Source organism: Triticum urartu, chromosome 5A (assembly GCF_056163025.1).
Source record: "Triticum urartu cultivar PI428250 chromosome 5A, HENAU_Tu73, whole genome shotgun sequence".
NCBI lineage: Eukaryota > Viridiplantae > Streptophyta > Magnoliopsida > Poales > Poaceae > Triticum > Triticum urartu.
Genome location: NC_141877.1, coordinates 61,630,622 through 61,651,907, shown reverse-complemented (window position 1 = coordinate 61,651,907; position 21,286 = coordinate 61,630,622). Strand labels below are relative to the sequence as shown.

Genomic DNA, 21,286 nt, shown 5'->3' with positions numbered 1-21,286 from the left:
ATTTGAATTCAATAGTCTTCACCATAAAAGAGCCAGCACTAAAAGTATCGAGCATGGTGCGATTGTTGTCAGAAAGCCGAGCATAAATTTTTTGGATAATCATTTCTCTTGAGAGCTCATGATTGGGGCATGAATATGACATTGATTTAAGCCCCCCCCAAGCTTGAGCGATGCTTTCTCCTTCGTGAGGCCAAAAATTATATATACAATTACTATCACGATGAGCAAGATGCATAGGATAAAACTTCTCATGAAATTCCAATTTCAATCCTTTGTAGTTCCATGATCCCATATCATCACATAGCCTATACCATGTCAATGCATCTCCCTTCAAAGATAAAGGGAAGACCTTCTTCTTGATAACATCATCGGGCATACCTGCAAGCTTAAATAATCCACAAACTTCATCCACATATATTAGGTGCTCATCAGGATGTAATGTTCCATCTCCTGCAAAAGGACTAGCTAGCAGTTTTTCTATCATACCTGAAGGAATTTCAAAGTAGACATTTTCATTTTCAGTAGGTTCAGTAGGTTGAGGAGCAACTCTTTGCTCTACTTGTCGGGGTGAAGATACCCCGAACAAGCCCCTTAGAGGATTAATTTTCATAGCAACAAGTGACAGTAAATTTTAGCACACTATATAAATTTTTCCTTACCAAATTCCACCTACCAAAGGCACTTCACTCCCCGGCAACGGCGCCAGAAAAGAGTCTTGATGACCCACAAATATAGGGGATCTATCATAGTCCTTTCAATAAGTAAGAGTGTCGAACCCAACGAGGAGCAGAAGGAAATGATAAGCGATTTTCAGCAAGGTATTCTCTACAAGCACTGAAATTATCGGTAACAGATAGTTTTGTGATAAGGTAATTGGTAACGAGCAATAAGTAAATAAAGTAAATAAGGTGCAGCAAGGTGGCCCCATCCTTTTTGTAGCAAAGTATAAGCCTGGACAAACTCTTATATAGTGAAAAGCACTCCCGAGGACACATGGGAATTATCATCAAGCTAGTTTTCATCATGTTCATATGATTCACGTTCGATACTTTGATAATTTGATATGTGGGTGGACCGGTGCTTGGGTACTGTCCTTACTTGGACGAGCATCCCACTTATGATTAACCCCTATTGCAAGCATCCGCAACTACAACAGAAGTATTAAGGTAAACCTAACCATAGCATGAAACATATGGATCCAAATCAGCCCCTTACGAAGCAACGCATAAACTAGGGTTTAAGCTTCTGTCACTCTAGCAACCCATCATCTACTTATTACTTCCCAATGCCTTCCTCTAGGCCCAAATAATGGTGAAGTGTCATGTAGTCGACGTTCACATAACACCACTAGAGGAGAGACAACATACATCTCATCAAAATATCGAACGAATACCAAAATCACATGACTACTAATACCAAGACTTCTCCCATGTCCTCAGGAACAAACGTAACTACTCACAAAGCATATTCATGTTCATAATCAGAGGGGTATTAATATGCATATAGGATCTGAACATATGATCTTCCACCAAATAAATCGACTAGCATCAACTACAAGGAGTAATCCACACTACTAGCAACATATAGGTACCAATCCCAGACTTAGATACAAGAATTGGATACAAGAGATGAACTAGAGTTTGAGAGGAGATGGTGCTGGTGAAGATGTTGATGGAGATTGGCACCCTCCCGATGAGAGGAGCGTTGGTGATGACGATGGTGATGATTTCCCCCTTTCGGAGGGAAGTGTCCCTGGCAGAACAGCTCCGCCGGAGCCCTAGATTGGTTCCACCAAGGTTCCACCTCATGGCGGCGGAGTCTCGTCCTGCAAGCTTTCTTATTATTTTTTCCTCAACGAAAGACTCCATATAGCAGAAGATGGGCATCGGAGGGCCACCAGGGGGCCCATGAGGCAGGGGGGCGCGCCCCCACCCTCGTGGCTGGTGAGTAGCCCCCCTCTGGTACTTCTTGTGTTCAGTATTTTTTATATATTCTGAAAATAACTTCTGTCAAGTTTCAAGACTTTTGGAGTTATGCAAAATAGGTCTCTAATATTTGCTCCTTTTCCAGCCCAGAATCCCAACTGCCGGCATTCTCCCTCTTTATGTAAACCTTGTAAAATAAGAGAGAATAGGCATAAGTATTGTGACATAATGTGTAGAAACAGCCCATAATGCAATAAATATCGATATAAAAGCATGATGCAAAATGGACGTATCACCTTACAACACACATAAGGAAGATCTTGATCAGGTTAACTGAGAGTTGCCATACTATCAGTAGAATATGTATTGAGTACATCCAAATTCGATTGGTGTCACATGCATAACAATACAAAATTGTACCCACATCAAATGAAAATCAAATTGTAGAACTGAACCAAATAGTTAAATGGACAGCAGACCAAATGAACCAAAATAGTTAACTGAGCAGAACATTGCAGAATAGAAACATGTTCTAGAAGATAAGCAGTTAACAAAACAAAGAATGTTTGAGAACAGTACTACGAAATGTAGCAATTGTTGGACCAAAGTGTTAAATGAACATTACATTTCAGAGGACCAAACTGTTAACTGAACATCAGATTGCATATTAGCATTACAGAGGACAAATCACTAGAAGGCACTAGTGGTGGCCTCGAGAAAATAGCACAAACTGTATTTTAATGTAGACAACCGCATGGCGGTGTCGACGGTGCCCTCAAAGACGAGGTGCCCCTCCAAGATCTAGCGGTCGACACACATGGCAGCCATAACGACCTTCTGGGCACGTGCGGCCGCATGCTACTAAGCTCCACGTTATACCGTGTGCAAAATGGCTGTGGGCGGCGCTTAATTGGAGGAGGGGGCAGTGATTTCGGTGGAAGGTGTCGCGCCGGCGGTCGGGGCATGTGAGACGGGAAAGGAGGAGGATGGTGTGGGTGGGGTGTGGATTACTTGACCATATTGATGAGGCCGTGCAGCAAGAAGAAGGGTCGGCGGTGAGGAGGCCGCGCACCAAGAAGAAGGGTCACCGGCGAGGAGGTGGCGCTGCAAGAATAAGGGTCGCCGGCGAGGAGGCAGCGCTGCAAGAAGAAGGGTAGCCGGTGAGGAGGTGGCGCTGCAAGAAGAAGGGTTGCCGGCGAGGAGGATGAGCTGCTAGTATTCAGCAGTGAAGGTTTGAACTTGGAAAGCAAGGATGAACAGTGGAAATGTGGCTTTTGGTGGGAGGGAGGGGGCTGGGAGATAGATATTTCCGCGATGGCAAAAAAAATTCGCTCGGTGCCACGTGAAACTGGAGCGCAAGTGTGGTTCAAGCGGGGGCGACAGACTATAGATGACGAAGCTTCCCGCGTAAGCCAGACAAGACGGTGCGCCAAGATATTTTATATCGCATCCGACACGATTCCTTCTAGTAAACTGTTTGTGGTATACCTGATTTTCTCATTATGTTTTAAACGACAAAATGGTGTTACGGAGGGAAAGCATGGTGTTTGAATTGCTATAAAATTTACATACAGTAAACATGCAACTAGTACATGAGTGTCGTGTTTAAATTTGGAATTATTCCAGGTTCGTTTGGCATTTTTATGCATTAATTGTGTTTTGGGGTATTTAATGTGCATAATTCAAATTTGAACTACAAGCGCATGCTCCAATGCACCAAAGTTTGTTGAAAGATCACATGTGTGTCTTTGGGTGAATTTATAGGTCCCATGCAAGAAGTGGGGATGAAATTCAAACATGTGGGCGTCGTGGCTCGGCCGGAAAGATTGAGAAACTTGGTTTTTTAATTCTTCTAAATCCAAAACACGCCTGAAAATTATGAAACTTGGCATGGTGTCATGAGATGGCACCAACATGCTGTGGTAAATTTTTGGGCCGAATTGGGACAAGCTTTGGTGTAAGCTTCTTGCAAACCGAAGTTTCCCTCAAGAAGGCTCGTGCTTCCAGAGGGAACGTGTCACCTCCGTGTGCGAAACGACATACATACACTGCCTTCTCCCGCCTTAATTTTTTTACACACGCAGATTAGACCAAATAGAAGTATTGTGCTAAATTTTGGAGTTATTCCAGGTTCGTTTGGCCTTTTTTCTATATTAATTGAGTTTCTCCGCATTTAATGTGGATAATTCAAATTTGAACTACAAGCACATGTTCCAGTCCACCAAAGTTGGTTCAAAAATCACATGTGTGTCCTTGAGTGAATTTTTAGGTCCCATGCAAGAAATGGGAATGAAATTCAAACATTTGGGCGTCGTGGCTCGGCCAGAAAGATTGAGAAACTTGGTTTTTTTAATTCCTGTAAATCCAAAACACGCCTGAAAATCATGAAACTTGGCATGGTGTCATGACATGGCACCAACATGTTGCGGTAATTTTTTTGGCCGAATTGGGACAAGCTTTGGTGTAAGCTTCAAGCAAACCGGAGCTTCCGTCAAGAAGGCTCGTGGTTCCAAGAGGGAACGTGTCACCTCCATGTGTGAAACGACATACGTACACTGCCTTCCCCCGCCTTAATTTTTTTACATACGCAGATTAGACCAAATAGAAGTATCGTGCTAAATTTTGGAATTATTTCGGGTTCGTTTGGCCTTTTTTATACATTAATTGAGTTTCCATGCATTTAATGTGCATAATTCAAATTTGAACTACAAGCACATGCTCTAGTGCACCAAAGTTGGTTGAAAAATCACGTGTGTGTCCTTGGGTGAATTTCTAGGTCCCATGCAAGAAATGGGAATGAAATTCAAACATCTGGACGTCGTGGCTCGGCCGGAAAGATTGAGAAACTTGATTTTTTAATTCCCGTAAATTCAAAACACGCCTGAAAATCATGAAACTTGGCATGGTGTCATGACATGGCACCAACATGTTGCGGTAATTTTTTTGTCAGAATTAGGATGTGACGCCCCCGATTCAATCGTACACTAATCATACACGCAAATATGTATGATCAAGATCAAGGACTCACGGGAAGATATCACAACACAACTCTAAACACAAATTAAAATAATACAAGCTTTATATTACAAGCCATGGGCCTCGAGGGCTCGAATACATAAGCTCGGAAACACAAGAGTCAGCGGAAGCAACAATATCTGAGTACATGCATGAGTTAGACAGGTTTGCATTAAGAAGGCTAGCACAAAAGCATCTACGATCGAAAAGGCAAGGCCTCCTGACTGGGAGCCTCCTAACTACTCCTGGTCGTCGGCGGTGTCCATGTAGTAATAGATATCGATGGTGGCATCTGAAACCTGGGCTCCGACATCTGGTTGCATCAACCGGAAAGAAGAAGAAAGGGGGAAAAGGGGAAGAAAAGCAACCGTGAGTACTCATCCAAAGTACTCGCAAGCAAGGATCTACACTACATATGCAACATTATCAAAGAAAGGATGTATATGTGGACTGGGCTGCAGAAATGCCAGAATAGAGAGAAGGCCTAGTCCTATCGAAGACTAGCATCTTCTGGAAAACCACCATCTTGCAGCAACAGGAGGGGGTAGAGTAGCATAAAGTAAGGTAGTAGTAGTGTTATCAACCTCGGTCAGAGATCCTTTCTCGACTCCCTGCAAGAAAGCAATCCCAGAGCCATACTATCCATTTCTCATATCCATGTCTCATCTCAAGTATCTAGTTCTAGTTGTATCGATCGGGATACAACTCCAAGTGTCTGTTACCGTATGACAGGCTATCGATAGATGTTTTCTTCCCTGCAGGGGTGCACCAACTTGCCCACCACGCTCGATTAACTCCGACTGGACACACTTTCCTGGGTCATGCCCGGCCTCGGACAAACAATACGCCGCAACCTGACCTAGGCTTAATAGAGAGGCCAACACGTCGGACTAAACCTATGCCCCCAGGGGTCATGGGCCATCTCCCCAGGAACTCCTGCACGTTGCGTGCGCGGCCGGTGAGCAGACCTAGCTACCTCTTTCAACAAGGCAGGTGCTTACGCAGTCCAAGCCGGCGCGCGCCGCTCAGTCGCCGACGTCTACTAAGCTTCGGCTGATGCATACGACGCAGAACGCCCATACTATGCCCACGTGATGGTTAGTGCTATCAGGCCAGAGGCCCCTCGGATCAAATATCCAAATCGTAGTGGATTAGGAATGCGCAGTAACAAGCAGAGACTCATGAAAGATGTGACCCCGTTGCCCCGTATCGAGGACTTACGGCAATGGCTAGGAATGCCCGGCCACTTCGTAATTATATCGCGGGCACCCTCCAGGTCAACCCGTCTCCACATCATTCGCAATTAAGCTCGCACGGGTACCCCTCAGGGTCGACCCGTCTTTGGTAACATGGTTCAGTGTAAAGTCATAGTAACCATAGTAACCGTGTGTCTAACACCAAGAGGAAAACCTGAGGAATCATCCTTGACGGATTCCACTCGATGTAATCACCAAGGTGAACGTAAGAGGAACCACGCTCGAAGTTCACACTTGAGGGGTTGCACGACAGAGTCGTATCGGAAGTGGTTAAGGTGGAATCACCCTCGATGACCACGACCGAATAGCTACACTATAGGGTAACATCAGAAGTGTTGATGAGGTCTCACCCCCGGCACTCGATAGTAACCCAGTAGTGTCACGCAAATAAGGGGAAAGTTATGTGCGGTGTCGGGGACTGGTCTTCGATCCCGTTGATCGGGTCTTCGATGATGAAGCGGGGGCAACAAGGACAAGGTGGGGGGGTCACTGATGGATCACTAACCAACCTATACTAAGTAGTTTAGGATAAGCAAGTAGGTAACAACAGCAGGTTACAATAAACAGGCTATGCATCAGAATAGGAGCAATCAATTACAGTAGCAAAACCTAATGTAAGCATGAGAGAATGGAATGGGCGATATCGGGATGATCAAAGGGGGGCTTGCCTGGTTGCTCTGGCATGGAGGGGTCGTCGTCGACGTAGTCGATCACAGGGACATCAGCAGCGGTCTCGGGGTCTACCGAAGAGAAGAGGGGGGAGAAACAGTAAATATAAAGCAAACATAGCATCACAAAGTATAACGTGGCAATATGTTGTGCCGGGTGTGACCTAACGTATGGCTACACGATAAAGGTGAAGGGGGAATTCAACCGGGAATGATTTCCCGGTTCCGGACCTGTGTCATACAGATGACCGGAGAGGAAATGTTCCATGTTCATCATGCTAGGGGCATGTGACAGATGAACGGACCGCGTATTCGAATTCGTTGAATTTTTCTGAGCAACTTTCATATAGAAAACATTTTCATTCGAGTTACAGTTTAACTTCTATTAATTTTCAAAGATTTTAGCATTTTTTGAAATTACAGCTAATTCAAAATAAATAGGGAAATTGCTATGTGTACCCACTATGTACACACCCAAATAGGCTGACATGTGGGACTAGGGGACTGGGTTGACCCAGTCAAAGGTTGACCAGTCGACAGGGCGTATGGTCCACATGCCATAGGCTACACCTAGCCAAATTAATAAAAATTAACCTAATCAAATGGAGCCCACATTTCATCAGCACATTAGGCTAATTGATCTACTAATTTAAATCCTAATCTGTACTAGTCAAACAAGGGCCGGCCACACACACCTCTGTGCACACCACTCACGCACAGACATTACACGCCACACACGGCCATGTACAGGGCCTTGGCGCCCATGGCCAAGATCTCTAGCAGTAAATGGCAGCAGTAGCTAGTAGCAAGCAGAGCAAAGCAGTAGCGGCAAGCAGCAGGAGCAAATAGCAGCAGTAGCAAAGCAGCGGCGGCGGCAACGGGCGGCTTCAGCATAGAGCAGCAGCCGGCAACGAGCAGCACACGCAGTTGCGGCAGCAGCGAGCGGGAACAACAGTCGCGTGCGCGCGTTGTGCGCGGCCGGAGCTCTCACACGCACGGGCAGGGCGACCAGGGGGCGCGCGGGAGCACGCACGGGGGTGAGTCCAGGCGCAGACGGGCGGGCGCGGATGCGCGCGGGCACGCGCGAGGGCCCGACTAGGGGCACAGACGGGCCAACTCCGGCCATGGTGGCTGGTCCTCGTGGGGCAACGCATACGGCGACAAATGGAAGGGGGAAAGCAGGGGAATCGAGAGAGGAGCTCACTGCGAGCTCAAAGGCGAGGTCGGGGAGGCCGGGGACGCAGTGAAGGCGACGAATTCGTCGATGGCGTCGCGGTGGCTAGAGGTTGAAGACGACATCGATGGCGACGACAGAGAACTCCCAGGCTCGATCCGAAGGGCGGGGCCGATGTGGACGACGACGGCGGTCCTCCTGGGTGTCTCACGACAGCGAGGGTTGTCCAGTGGTCTTGGCAATGACGAGGCAGCAACGACGATGGCGTTCGGTTGAGGTCGGACGTGGGCGGGGAGGAGAGCAACAGCGCAGGAGGGAAGAAGCGGGCGACGTTAGGGTGAGCGTGGAGGGCTCGGCGCGGCTATATAGGGCAGGGGAGCCGGGGATGCTCGACGTGTGGCGCCGGCCATGGAGATGTCGCCACGACTGCCCTGACTGCTCCTGTAGCTGGGAGGAGAGGATTGGGGGTGGGTTGGGCCAAAACTATTAGCTTAAGGCCCAGAGGCATAGTGATAGGTTTTCCTTTTTTTAATTTACGTTACTGTTTTGCCTTTGCTTCTGTTTTGCATTATTTTGAGCTACTAAATGATTATTGTAAAAGGATGAAACTTGACACATAATTACTTGGCAATATCCTCAGTTGGCTCAAAAAGGTTGAGGCTGGTTGGAAACCATTTAAATTTTGTTTAAATAGAAAAGGGTTAAATGTTGCTGTTTTGACCCTGTTTTAAAAGGGTTAGGGGCAATTTAATACTTCAAATAATATTAGTTTATACATGTCAATTACTTGGTAATTATTTTCAACCTAACCAAAAATTCTGTTTTAATGTTTGAAGAAATAATAATTTGACATGCAATTTGAATATGACTATGAATTGATTTGGAACAAAGTGATGATTAAAAAAATAATTGTGATGACTTGGCTGTCATTAGCAGGAGTTTACTGTAGCATGATTATCGGGGTGTTACAAATCTCCTCCACTACAAGAAATCTCGTCCCAAGATTTAAGGGGTGGAGTAAGGGGGAAGACTCGGGAAGGATGGAGCTCAACACATAATTGGCACCTAGGGGCCATCTCAGTGAACGTGGCATAGAGGCATCTCTCGAGTTGAAACTTAATAAAACATCGAGAGCAAAGTATGAAGGTACAATAAGAAGTTTCAAGCGAATGGACAAACGATTGATACATGAACAGAGTGTGAGAAAGGGGTTCAGAGCATCGGGATAGATCATCTCTCGAAGGGTGGCTCATGAATTACATATGAAACCAAACGTGAGGAAAAGCTTTTAGAAACAGGGGTATACATGAGAGTCAGGTTTCGATCATGTGGAACTGTGGGTTATGGGCCCACTATGTGGGTTAAAAGTAGAAAGGGGCCGATAGCAGGGCATGTCAGATGATAGACTGTCAGTTATGTTGCCAACAACGTTGGTACCAAGGGCGAGGGACGAAGAGAACTATTTTCCTGCTCGTCGAACGAGGCGGACCAATAGGCAAAGTTCTCATCCATCGATGGTTACCAGAATGTCAACAGCAATGATAACAAGGTCTTACTGACAAATTGTACACCGAGGTGTTTACATAAGTAGGGAACTATTACTGCTTAGATCATATAGATCACAAGAAAGGTTAAATAAAAAAATGGAAAGGAAAATGTGGTTATTAGTTTAACCAGACCAATGGAAAGGAAAAGGTGCTTATACAAAAGTATTAGAGTATATGCTTCCCAAGAACAAACAGAGCATGATATACATGACTGGACATCAAGTACCTATCCATTTAGTTAATGGGCAAGGAGAATCATGATGTTTACCCATACAATGGTGTTTGGATAATTGATCAAGAAACATTTAGCATTGTGCATCCAATGTTCTTAATGATGTTCGGAGTAACACAATCATACTTTTGGATAGCATTGACATGGTCATCAGGTAAAGGCCGGACCTTGGGAACACAAAGGATCCATCGGGAATTACTTGAACACCTCATGCAATTTTATCAGGGAAGATGAGGAGGTGGCCGATGAACAAATTTGTGTTCAAGTAAGGATGTATTCCCAAAATTTATATGAACAAATTCGTGTTGGGGGAGGCAAGAATGGTGTGGATGATAACACAAATCGTCGAGGGATAAGGATGGTATTTCTCATCATGAATTCGATTGATATCCTGGAAGAGCTCAGAATGTTGATGATGATCACGACACATTTGTCGAGAGATTTCAAGAAGATGCAGTCGATCGGCGATGACATCACGTCAAAGGAATGATGAAGCGAAAGGTTATTAGAACAACGGGTGCGACACAAACTCGAAATCAAGCTTGTTGTTCAAGGCGAAATGATATGACGAGGAAGACCAACGTAAGCTTAGCTCATCGTCAAAAATTGTGCTCCGGGAAGAAGAACCAGGTAGCACAGTTAAAATTTGGCACGAAATGATATAGCCGGTCAGGCTAGGAATGACTTGAAGGATTATTAAACTCGTAAGCAATGAAAATTACTTAGAGTTATTGAATCGGAGTGTGGAATCAATTCACTTATCGGTGTTCTCGGTTGACAAACAACCCAGATCCCATGAAGTGACAAAGACAGGGTAAGGTAGTACTCCATCAAAAGTTCATAAGATGTAGTGCAATGACATGATATCCTCGAGATACCAGAGGGTAATACTCGAAGGAAGATCAAAATAGAGGTTGCGGAGATGCATTGATCTGCAGAAGAAAGGTGCTTTAACTTGTGCGAGAAATGGAATCAAAGGGGAACAATCATGGTCAGAACCACGGTTGTAAAGGATCAAATCCTAGATATAAGATGATCTTATACCAAGGGGATAATTAATTTTAAGAGAAGCTTCCATGATAAGATCTACATCGTGTCCATGGGCATGAACACAAAGTTCAAGGTCGACTCCCACTTCTTCAATGCATATCATTTCATTTACTTCTCGCTTTCGATGAAGTTGTAGTGTTAAAATATTATCTGGCAAAACACCAGAAGGGTAAGACTCGTTAAAACTCTCGGGTTCAAACGGATTATGGGAGGCATAGGTTCAACCCATAGGGGCATATTAGGAACATATACCACAAACTTAATGAGTAAATAACACAAGATCGAAAGCAGAGCATGGTTGACAAAAGGAGAGGATACAATTACCAAAGGCATTATGTATTTGGGAAAGAACTTCACGAGGTTCTTTTAATAAGAAGGACACTGTCGGATGTTAATCCAATAATGGATCCGACGATCCACAACGGAGCTGATGTGAGTATCGATATTCAATCAGAAGAAGAAATAATGCAGAGGGATCAGATTTTGGAAATATCTCACAATTCCAAAGCTTAATTGCAAAGGAATTATGATCTCTAATTCGGGGGATCAGAATCCGATGCTCTGATCAAAGGATAAGCAAGTTGAAAAGACATAGACCGACAATCATTCAAGGTTTGATTTGCCGAGAACCAGCTCATGTATGGAGTGGAGTCTGAGCTAGAAGTATAAATAATTACCAGAGAATTACTAATGAATGTGTGCATTCACGCACATGTCAAATCAATAGGATAAGAATGACAATCTCAAAGGAGTATAATGAATATTGTTAGACATATGGAATTAACCATAATGCAAGACGATAAGGAAGAATAGTAGCAATAGGCTACTGAGGATTATCGGAAGATCGAATAGTATTCCAAAGAATTTTCTGAGACATATGAACAACTGGGGATGAACGAACCCCGGTTAAGTGAATTATCCACAGTTCGAAAAGAAGCTGCAAATCAAAAGGCACGAAGGATTCTCGGAACAACGGAGAGTACTAGTGGTATCTTGTAATAACAGGAGCAACTATGGATGAAGGTACAAGCGGCAAGGATGTTATTCAGGGGGATTATCGGTGGTCAGGAACTGCAAGGCAGTTGACACAGGGTCTCGAGAAACATCGAGGAGTATCTACAGAATCATTTGGCGAAGCAAGCGATCATTAGTAATGTCGGGGATCTCCAAGAGGAAGTGGGTACGAGAACCTAATGTCAGAGTTAGTAAAATGTTTAACCCGAATAGACGAGAGATCAGAGTCCCAGAGTATAGACGAGGAGTAAAAGATCATAATACCACCCAATGGCGACGTGGGCCCGTAAGCCACACAAACAAGTTAGTAAAACAGTTTTGGACGACTAGACTCAACTTCGACCAAGGAGTTGGAAAGGGGGCTACCTACAGGCAGTCGGCTCTGATACCAACTTGTGACGCCCCCGATTCAATCGTACACTAATCATACACGCAAATGTGTACGATCAAGATCAAGGACTCACGGGAAGATATCACAACACAACTCTAAACACAAATTAAAATAATACAAGCTTTATATTACAAGCCATGTGCCTCGAGGGCTCGAATACATAAGCTCGAAAACACAAGAGTCAGCGGAAGCAACAATATCTGAGTACAGACATGAGTTAGACAGGTTTGCCTTAAGAAGGCTAGCACAAAAGCATCTACGATCGAAAAGGCAAGGCCTCCTGCCTGGGAGCCTCCTAACTACTCCTGGTCGTCGGCGGTCTCCACGTTGTAGTAGATATCGACGGTGGCATCTGGCTCCTGGGCTCCGACATCTGGTTGCATCAACCGGAAAGAAGAAGAAAGGGGGAAAAAGGGGAAGCAAAGCAACCGTGAGTACTCATCCAAAGTACTCGCACGCAAGGATCTACACTAAATATGCAACATTATCAAAGGAAGGCTGTATATGTGGACTGGGCTGCAGAAATGCCAGACTAGAGAGAAGGCCTAGTCCTATCGAAGACTAGCATCTTCTGGAAAACCACCATCTTGCAGCAACAGGAGGGGGTAGAGTAGCATAAAGTAAAGTAGTAGTAGTGTTATCAACCCCGGCCAGAGATCCTTTCTCGACTCCCTGCGAGAAAGCAATCCCAGAGCCATACTATCCATTTCTCATATCCATGTCCCATCTCAAGTATCCAGTTCTAGTTGTATTGATCGGGATACAACTTAAAGTGTCCGTTACCGTAGGCCAGGCTATCGATAGATGTTTTCTTCCCTACAGGGGTGCACCAACTTACCCACCACGCTCGACTAACTCCGGCCGGACACACTTTCCTGGGTCATGCCTGGCCTCGGCCAAACAATACGCCGCAACCCGACCTAGGCTTAATAGAGAGGCCAGCACGCCGGACTAAACCTATGCCCCCAGGGGTCATGGGCCATCTCCCCAGGAACTCCTGCACATTGCGTGCGCAGTCGGTGAGCAGACCTAGCTACCTCCTTCAACAAGGCAGGTGCTTACGCAGTCCAAGCCGGCGTGCGCCGCTCAGTCGCTGACGTCTATTAAGCTTCAGCTGATGCATACGACGCAGAACACCGATACTATGCCCACGTGATGGTTAGTGCTATCAAACCAGAGGCCCCTCGGATGAAATATCCAAATCGTAGTGGATTAGGAACGCGCGTAACAAGCAGAGACTCACGAAAGATGTGACCCCATTGCCCCGTCTCGAGGACTTGCGGCAAGGGCTAGGAATGGCCGGCCACGCCTCGTAATTATCTCGCGGGCACCCTCCAGGTCAACTCGTCTCCACATCATTCGCAATTAAGCTCGTGCGGGTACCCCTCAGGGTCGACCCGTCTTTAGTAACATGGTTCAGTGTAAATTCATAGTAACCATAGTAACCGTGTGTCTAACACCTAGAGGAAAACTTGAGGAATCACCCTTGACAGATTCCACTCGGTGTAATCACCAAGGTGAACGTAAGAGGAACCACGCTCGAAGTTCACACTTGAGGGGTTGCACGACAGAGTCGTATCGGAGGTGGTTAAGGCGGAATCACCCTCGATGATCACGACCGAATATCTACACTACAGGGTAACGTCAGAAGTGCTGAGGAGGTCTCACTCCCGGCACTCGATAGTAACCCAGTAGTGTCGAGCAAATAAGGGGAAAGTGATGTGCGGTGTCGGGGCCTGGTCTTCGATCCCGTTGATCGGGTCTTCGATGATGAAGGAGGGGCAACAAGGACAAGGTGGGGGGGTCACTAATGGATCACTAACCAACCTATACTAAGCAGTTTAGGATAAGTAGGTAGGTAACAACAATAGGTTACAATAAACAGGCTATGCATCAGAATAGGAGCAATCAATTACAGTAGCAAAATCTAATGTAAGCATGAGAGAATGGAATGGGCGATATCAGGATGATCAAAGGGGGGGGGGCTTGCCTGGTTGATCTGGCAAGGAGGGGTTGTCGTCGACGTAGTCCATCACAGGGACAGCAGCGGTCTCGGGGTCTACCAAAGAGAAGAGGGGGAAGAAACAGTAAATATAAAGCAAACATAGCATCACAAAGCATAACGTGGCAATATGTTGTGCCGGGTGTGACCTTACGTATGGCTACATGATAAAGGTGAAGGGGGAATTCAACCGGGAATGATTTCCCGGTTCCGGACCTGTATCATACATATGACCGGAGAGGGAATGTTCCATATTCAGCATGCTAGGGGCATGTGACAGATGAGCGGACCGCGTATTCGGATTCGTTGAATTTTTCTGAGCAACTTACATATAGAAAACATTTTCATCCGAGTTACGATTTAACTTCTATTAATATTCAAAGATTTTAGCTTTTTTTGGAATTACTGCTAATTCGAAATAAATAGGGAAATTGCTATGTGTACTCACTGTGTACACACCCAAATAGGCTGACATGTGGGAAGAAGAACCAGGTAGCACAGTTAAAATTTGGCACGAAATGATATAGCCGATCAGGCTAGGAATGTCTTGAAGGATTATTAAACTCGTAAGCAATGAAAATTACTTAGAGTTATCGAATCGGAGTGTGGAATCGTTTCACTTATCGGTGTTCTCGGTTGACAAACAACCCAGATCCCATGAAGTGACAAAGACAGGGTAAGGTAGTACTCCATCAAAAGTTCATAAGATGTAGTGCAATGACATGATATCCTCGAGATACCAGAGGGTAATACTCGAAGGAAGATCAAAATAGAGGTTGCGGAGATGCATTAATCTACAGAAGACAGGTGCTTTAACTTGTCCGAGAAATGAAATCAAAGGGGAACAATCATGGTCAGAACCACAGTTGTAAAGGATCAAATCCTAGATATAAGATGATCTTATACCAAGGGGATAATTAATTTTAAGAGAAGCTTCCATGATAAGATCTACATCGTGTCCATGGGCATGAACACAAAGTTAAGGTCGACTCCCACTTCTTCAATGCATATCATTTCATTTACTTCTCACTTTCGATGAAGTTGTAGTGTTATAATATTATCTGGCAAAACACCAGAAGGGTAAGACTCGTTAAAACTCTCGGGTTCAAACGGATTATGGGAGACATAGGTTCAACCCATAGGGGCATATTAGGAACATATACCACAAACTTAAAGAGCAAATAACACAAGCTCGAAAGGAGAGCATGGTTGACAAAAGGAGAGGATACAATTACCAAAGGCATTATGTATTTGGGAAAGAACTTCACGAGGTTCTTTTAATAAGGACACTGTCGGATGATAATCCAATAGTGGATCCGACGATCCACAACGGAGCTGATGTGAGTATCGATATTCAATCAGAAGAAGAAATAATGCAGAGGGATCAGATTTTGGAAATATCTGACAATTCCAAAGCTTAATTGCAAAGGAATTATGATCTCCAATTCGGGGGATCAGAATCTGATGCTCTGATCAAAGGATAAGCAAGTTGAAAAGACATAGACCGACAATCATTCAAGGTTTGATTTGCCGAGAACCAGCTCATGTATGGAGTGGAGTCTGAGCTAGAAGTATAAATAATTACCAGAGAATTACTAATGAATGTGTGCATTCACGCAGATGTCAAATCAATAAGATAACAATGACAATCTCAAAGGAGTATAATGAATATTGTTAGACATATGGAATTAACCATAATGCAAGACTATAAGGAAGAATAATAGCAATAGGCTACTGAGGATTATCGGAAGATCGAATAGTATTCCAAAGAATTTTCTGAGACATATGAACAACTGGGGATGAACGAACCCCGGTTAAGTGAATTATCCACAGTTTGAAAAGAAGCTGCAAATCAGAAGGCACGAAGGATTCTCGGAACAACGGAGAGTACTAGTGGTATCTTGTAATAACAGGAGCAACTATGGATGAAGGTACAAGTGGCAAGGATGTTATTCAGGGGGATTATCGGTGGTCAGGAACTGCAAGGCAGTTGACACAGGGTCTCGAGAAACATCGAGGAGTATCTACAGAATCTTTTGGCGAAGCAAGCAATCATTAGTAATGTCGGGGATCTCCAAGAGGAAGTGGGTACGAGAACCTAATGTCAGAGTTAGTAAAATGTTTAACCCGAATAGACGAGAGATCAGAGTCCCAGAGTATAGACGAGGAGTAAAAGATCCTAATACAACCCAATGGCGACGTGGGCCCATAAGCCACACAACCAAGTTAGTAAAACAGTTTTGGACGACTAGACTCAACTTCGGCCAAGGAGTTGGAAAGGGGGCTACCTACAGGCAGTCGGCTCTGATACCAACTTGTGACGCCCCCGATTCAATCATACACTAATCATACATGCAAATGTGTACGATCAAGATAAAGGACTCACGGGAAGATATCACAACACAACTCTAAACACAAATTAAAATAATACAAGCTTTATATTACAAGCCATGGGCCTCGAGGGCTCGAATACATAAGCTCGAAAACACAAGAGTCAGCGGAAGCAACAATATCTGAGTACAGACATGAGTTAGACAGGTTTGCCTTAAGAAGGCTAGCACAAAAGCATCTACGATCGAAAAGGCAAGGCCTCCTGCCTGGGAGCCTCCTAACTACTCCTGGTCGTCGGCGGTCTCCATGTAGTAGTAGATATCGACGGTGGCATCTAGCTCCTGGGCTCCGACATCTGGTTGCATCAACCGGAAAGAAGAAGAAAGGGGGAAAAAGGGGAAGCAAAGAAACCGTGAGTACTCATCCAAAGTACTCGCAAGCAAGGATCTACACTACATATGCAACATTATCAATGGAAGGTTGTATATGTTGACTGGGCTGCGGAAATGCCAGAATAGAGAGAAGGCCTAGTCCTATCAAAGACTAGCATCTTCTGGAAAGCTTCCATCTTGCATCAATAGGAGGGGGTAGAGTAGCATAAAGTAAAGTAGTAGTGGTGTTATCAACCTCGGCCAGGGATCCTTTCTCGACTCCCTGCAAGAAAGCAATCCCAGAGCCATACTATCCATTTCTCATATCCATGTCTCATCTCAAGTATCCAGTTCTAGTTGTATCGATCGGGATACAACTCCAAGTGTCCGTTACCATAGGACAGGCTATCTATAGATGTTTTCTTCCCCGCAGGGGTGCACCAACTTACCCACCACGCTCGATTAACTCCGATCGGACACACTTTCCTGGGTCATGCCCGGCCTCGGCCAAACAATACGCCGCAACCCGACCTAGGCTTAATAGAGAGGCCAGCACGCCGGACTAAACTTATGCCCCCAGGGGTCATGGGCCATCTCCCCGGGAACTCCTGCACGTTGCGTACGCGGCCGGTGAGCAGACCTAGCTACCTCCTTCAACAAGGCTGGTGCTTACGCAGTCCAGGCCGGCGCGTGCCGCTTAGTCGCTCACGTCTATTAAGCTTCGGCTGATGCATACGACGCAGAACGCCCATACTATGCCCACGTGATGGTTAGTGCTATCAAGCCAGAGGCCCCTCGGATCAAATATCCAAATTGTAGTGGATTAGGAACGCGCGGTAACAAGCTGAGACTCACGAAAGATGTGACCCCGTTTCCCCGTCTCGAGGACTTGTGGCAAGGGCTAGGAATGCACGGCCACGCCTTGTAATTATCTCGCGGGCACCCTCCAGGTCAACCCGTCTCCACATCATTCGCAATTAAGCTCGCGCGGGTACCCCTCAGGGTCGACCCGTCTTTAGTAACATGGTTCAGTGTAAAGTCATAGTAACCATAGTAACCGTGAGTCTAACACCAAGAGGAAAACCTGAGGAATCACCCTTGACGGATTCCACTCGATGTAATCACCAAGGTGAACGTAAGAGGAACCACCGTCAAAGTTCACACTTGAGGGGTTGCACGACAGAGTCGTATCGGAAGTGGTTAAGGCGGAATCACCCTCAATGACCATGACCAAATAGCTACACTACAGGGTAACATCAGGAGTGCTGATGAGGTCTCACCCCCGGCACTCGATAGTAACCCAGTACTATCGAGCAAATAAGGGGAAAGTGATGTGCGGTGTCGGGGCCTGGTCTTTGATCCCGTTGATCGGGTCTTCGATGATGAAGCAGGGGCAACAAGGACAAGGTGGGGGGGGTCACTGATGGATCACTAACCAACCTATACTAAGCAGTTTAGGATAAGCAGGTAGGTAACAACAGCAGGTTACAATAAACAGGCTATGCATCAGAATAGGAGCAATCAATTACAGTAGCAAAATCTAATGTAAGCATGAGAGAATGGAATGGGCGATATCAGGATGATCAAAGGGGGGCTTGCCTGGTTGCTCTAGCAAGGAGGGGTCGTCGTCGACGTAGTCGATCACAGGGACATCAGCAGCGGTCTCGGGGTCTACCGAAGAGAAGAGGGGGAAAACAGTAAATATAAAGCAAACATAGCATCACAAAGCATAACGTGGCAATATGTTGTGCCGGGTGTGACCTAACGTATGGCTACACGATAAAGGTGAAGGGGGAATTCAACCGGGAATGATTTCCCGGTTCCGGACCTGTGTCATACAGATGACCGGAGAGGGAATGTTCCATGTTCAGCATGCTAGGGGCATGTGACAGATAAACGGACCGCGTATTCGGATTCGTTGAATCTTTCTGAGCAACTTTCATATAGACAACATTTTCATCCGAGTTACGGTTTATCTTCTATTAATTTTCAAAGATTTTAGCATTTTTTGGAATTACTGCTAAAATAGCAGCAGTAGTAGCAAAGCAGCGGCGGCGGCAACGGGCGGCTTCAGCATAGAGCAGCTGCCGGCAACGAGCAGCACACGCAGTTACGGCAGCAAGGAACAGTAGCAACGTGGCGGCAGCAGCGAGCGGGAACAACAGCCGCGTGCGCGCGTTGTGAGCGGCCGGAGCTCTCACACGCACGGGCAGGGCGACCAGGGGGCGCGCGGGAGCACGCACGGGGGCGAGTCCAGGCGCAGACGGGAGGGCGCGGATGTGCGCGGGCACGCGTGAGTGCCCGACTAGGGGCACGGACGGGCCAACTCCGGTCATGGTGGCTGGTCCTCGTGGGGCAATGCATACGGCGAAAAATCGAAGGGGAGAGGCAAGGGAATCGGGAGAGGAGTTCACTGCGAGCTCAAAGGCGAGGTCGGGGAGGCCGGGGACGCAGTGAAGGCGACGAATTCATTGATGGCGTCGCGGTGGCTGGAGGTTGAAGACGACATCGATGGCGACGACAAAGAACTCCCAGGCTCGAGCCGAAGGGCGGGGCCGATGTGGACGACGACGGCGGTCCTCCTAGGTGTCTCACGACGGCGAGGGCTGGCCAATGGTCTTGGCAATGACGAGGCAGCAGCGACGATGGCGTTCGATTGAGGTCGGACGTGGGCGGGGAGGAGAGCAATGGCGCAGGGGGGGAAGAAGCGGGCGGCGTTAGGCCTTCCACTATGTGATCGGTGCCCGGTACATTAAAATATTACAGATTGGGCATCAATGCTCTGAGAAATTTCTATGGCACCGGTCACACTATGTGCCTTTGCAGCCCATAGAAAAGTGGGACCACATGTATACATAAAAAATGGAGCAAGCCAGCTTTCCCTCAATCCTTCGTACGAGTTCTCTAGTCCTCCTCTGTCTCATCCCATTGATCCTTCATAGTTTAACATATTTTATTGCAATGCTAGAAGTGGGCATCGGTGCACTAACTTGCTCCGGTTCCCTGGAAAAATATTATGGCACCGGCTAGGCAATGGAGGGCATCGGTGCCAAATGAACCTAAAGTGTATTTGGCACCACTTTTGGCCTACATAGTGGAGGGCCTTAGGGTGAGCGGGGAGGGCTCGGCGCGGCTATATAGGGCAGGGGAGCCGGGGATGCTCGACGTGTGGCGCCGGCCATAGAGATGGCGCCACGACTGCCCTAACTGCTCCTGTAGCTGGTAGGAGAGGATTGGGGGTGGGTTGGGCCAAAACTATTACCTTAAGGCCCAGAGGCATAGTGATAGGTTTTCCTTTTTTTAATTTATGTTACTATTTTGCCTTTGCTTCTGTTTTGCGTTATTTTGAGCTACTAAATGATTATTGTAAAAGGATGAAACTTGACACATAATTACTTGGCAATATCCTCAGTTGGCTCAAAAAGGTTGAGGCCGGTTGGAAACCATTTAAATTTTGTTTAAATAGAAAAGGGTTAAATGTTGCTGTTTTGACCCTGTTTTAAAAGGGTTAGGGGCAATTTAATACTTCAAATAATATTGGTTTCTACATGTCAATTACTTGGTAATTATTTTCAACCTAACCAACAATTCTGTTTTAATGTTTGAAGAAATAATAATTTGACATGCAATTTGAATATGACTATGAATTGATTTGGAACAAAGTGATGATTAGAAAAAATAATTGTGATGACTTGGCAGTCATTAGCAGGAGTTTACTATAGCATGATTATCGGGGTGTTACATAGGACAAGCTTTGGTGTAAGCTTCTAGCAAACCGGAGCTCCCCTCAAGAAGGCTTGTGGTTCCGAGAGGGAACGTGTCACCTCCGTGTGCGAAACGATATACATATACCGCCTTCTCCTGCCTTAATTTTTTTACACAGGAAGATTAGACCAAATAGAAGTATTGTGCTAAATTTTGGAATTATTCCAGGTTCGTTTGACCTTTTTTCTACAATAATTGAGTTTCTGCGCATGTAATGTGCATAATTCAAATTTGAACTACAAGCACTTGCTCCAGTGCACCAAAGTCGGTTGAAAAATATAATGTGTGTCCTTGGGTGAATTTCTAGGTCCCATGCAAGAAATGGGAATGGAATTCAAACATCTGGTCGTCGTGGCTCGGCCGGAAAGATTGAGAAACTTGGTTTTTTAATTCTTGTAAATCCCAAACACGCCTGAAAATCATGAAACTTGGCTTGCTGTCATGACATGGCACCAACATGATGCGGTAATTTTTTTTCGACGAATTGGGATAAGCTTTGGTCTAAGCTTCTTGCAAACTGAAGCTTGCCTAAAGAAGACTCGTCA

At 45.7% G+C, this 21,286-nt stretch overlaps 1 long non-coding RNA gene across 1 annotated transcript; it reads right to left on the bottom strand.

Moving 5' to 3' along the window:
• Nucleotides 1-1,488: 1,488 nt before the first annotated feature.
• On the bottom strand, nt 1,489-8,552 carry LOC147968039 (uncharacterized). The gene is made up of 3 exons (XR_015603980.1): nt 8,069-8,552; nt 6,865-6,936; nt 1,489-5,253 (listed from the first exon to the last, which is right to left on the bottom strand). It is a non-coding gene; the product is annotated as an uncharacterized LOC147968039 (long non-coding RNA).
• Between the last annotated feature and the right edge of the window lie 12,734 nt (nt 8,553-21,286).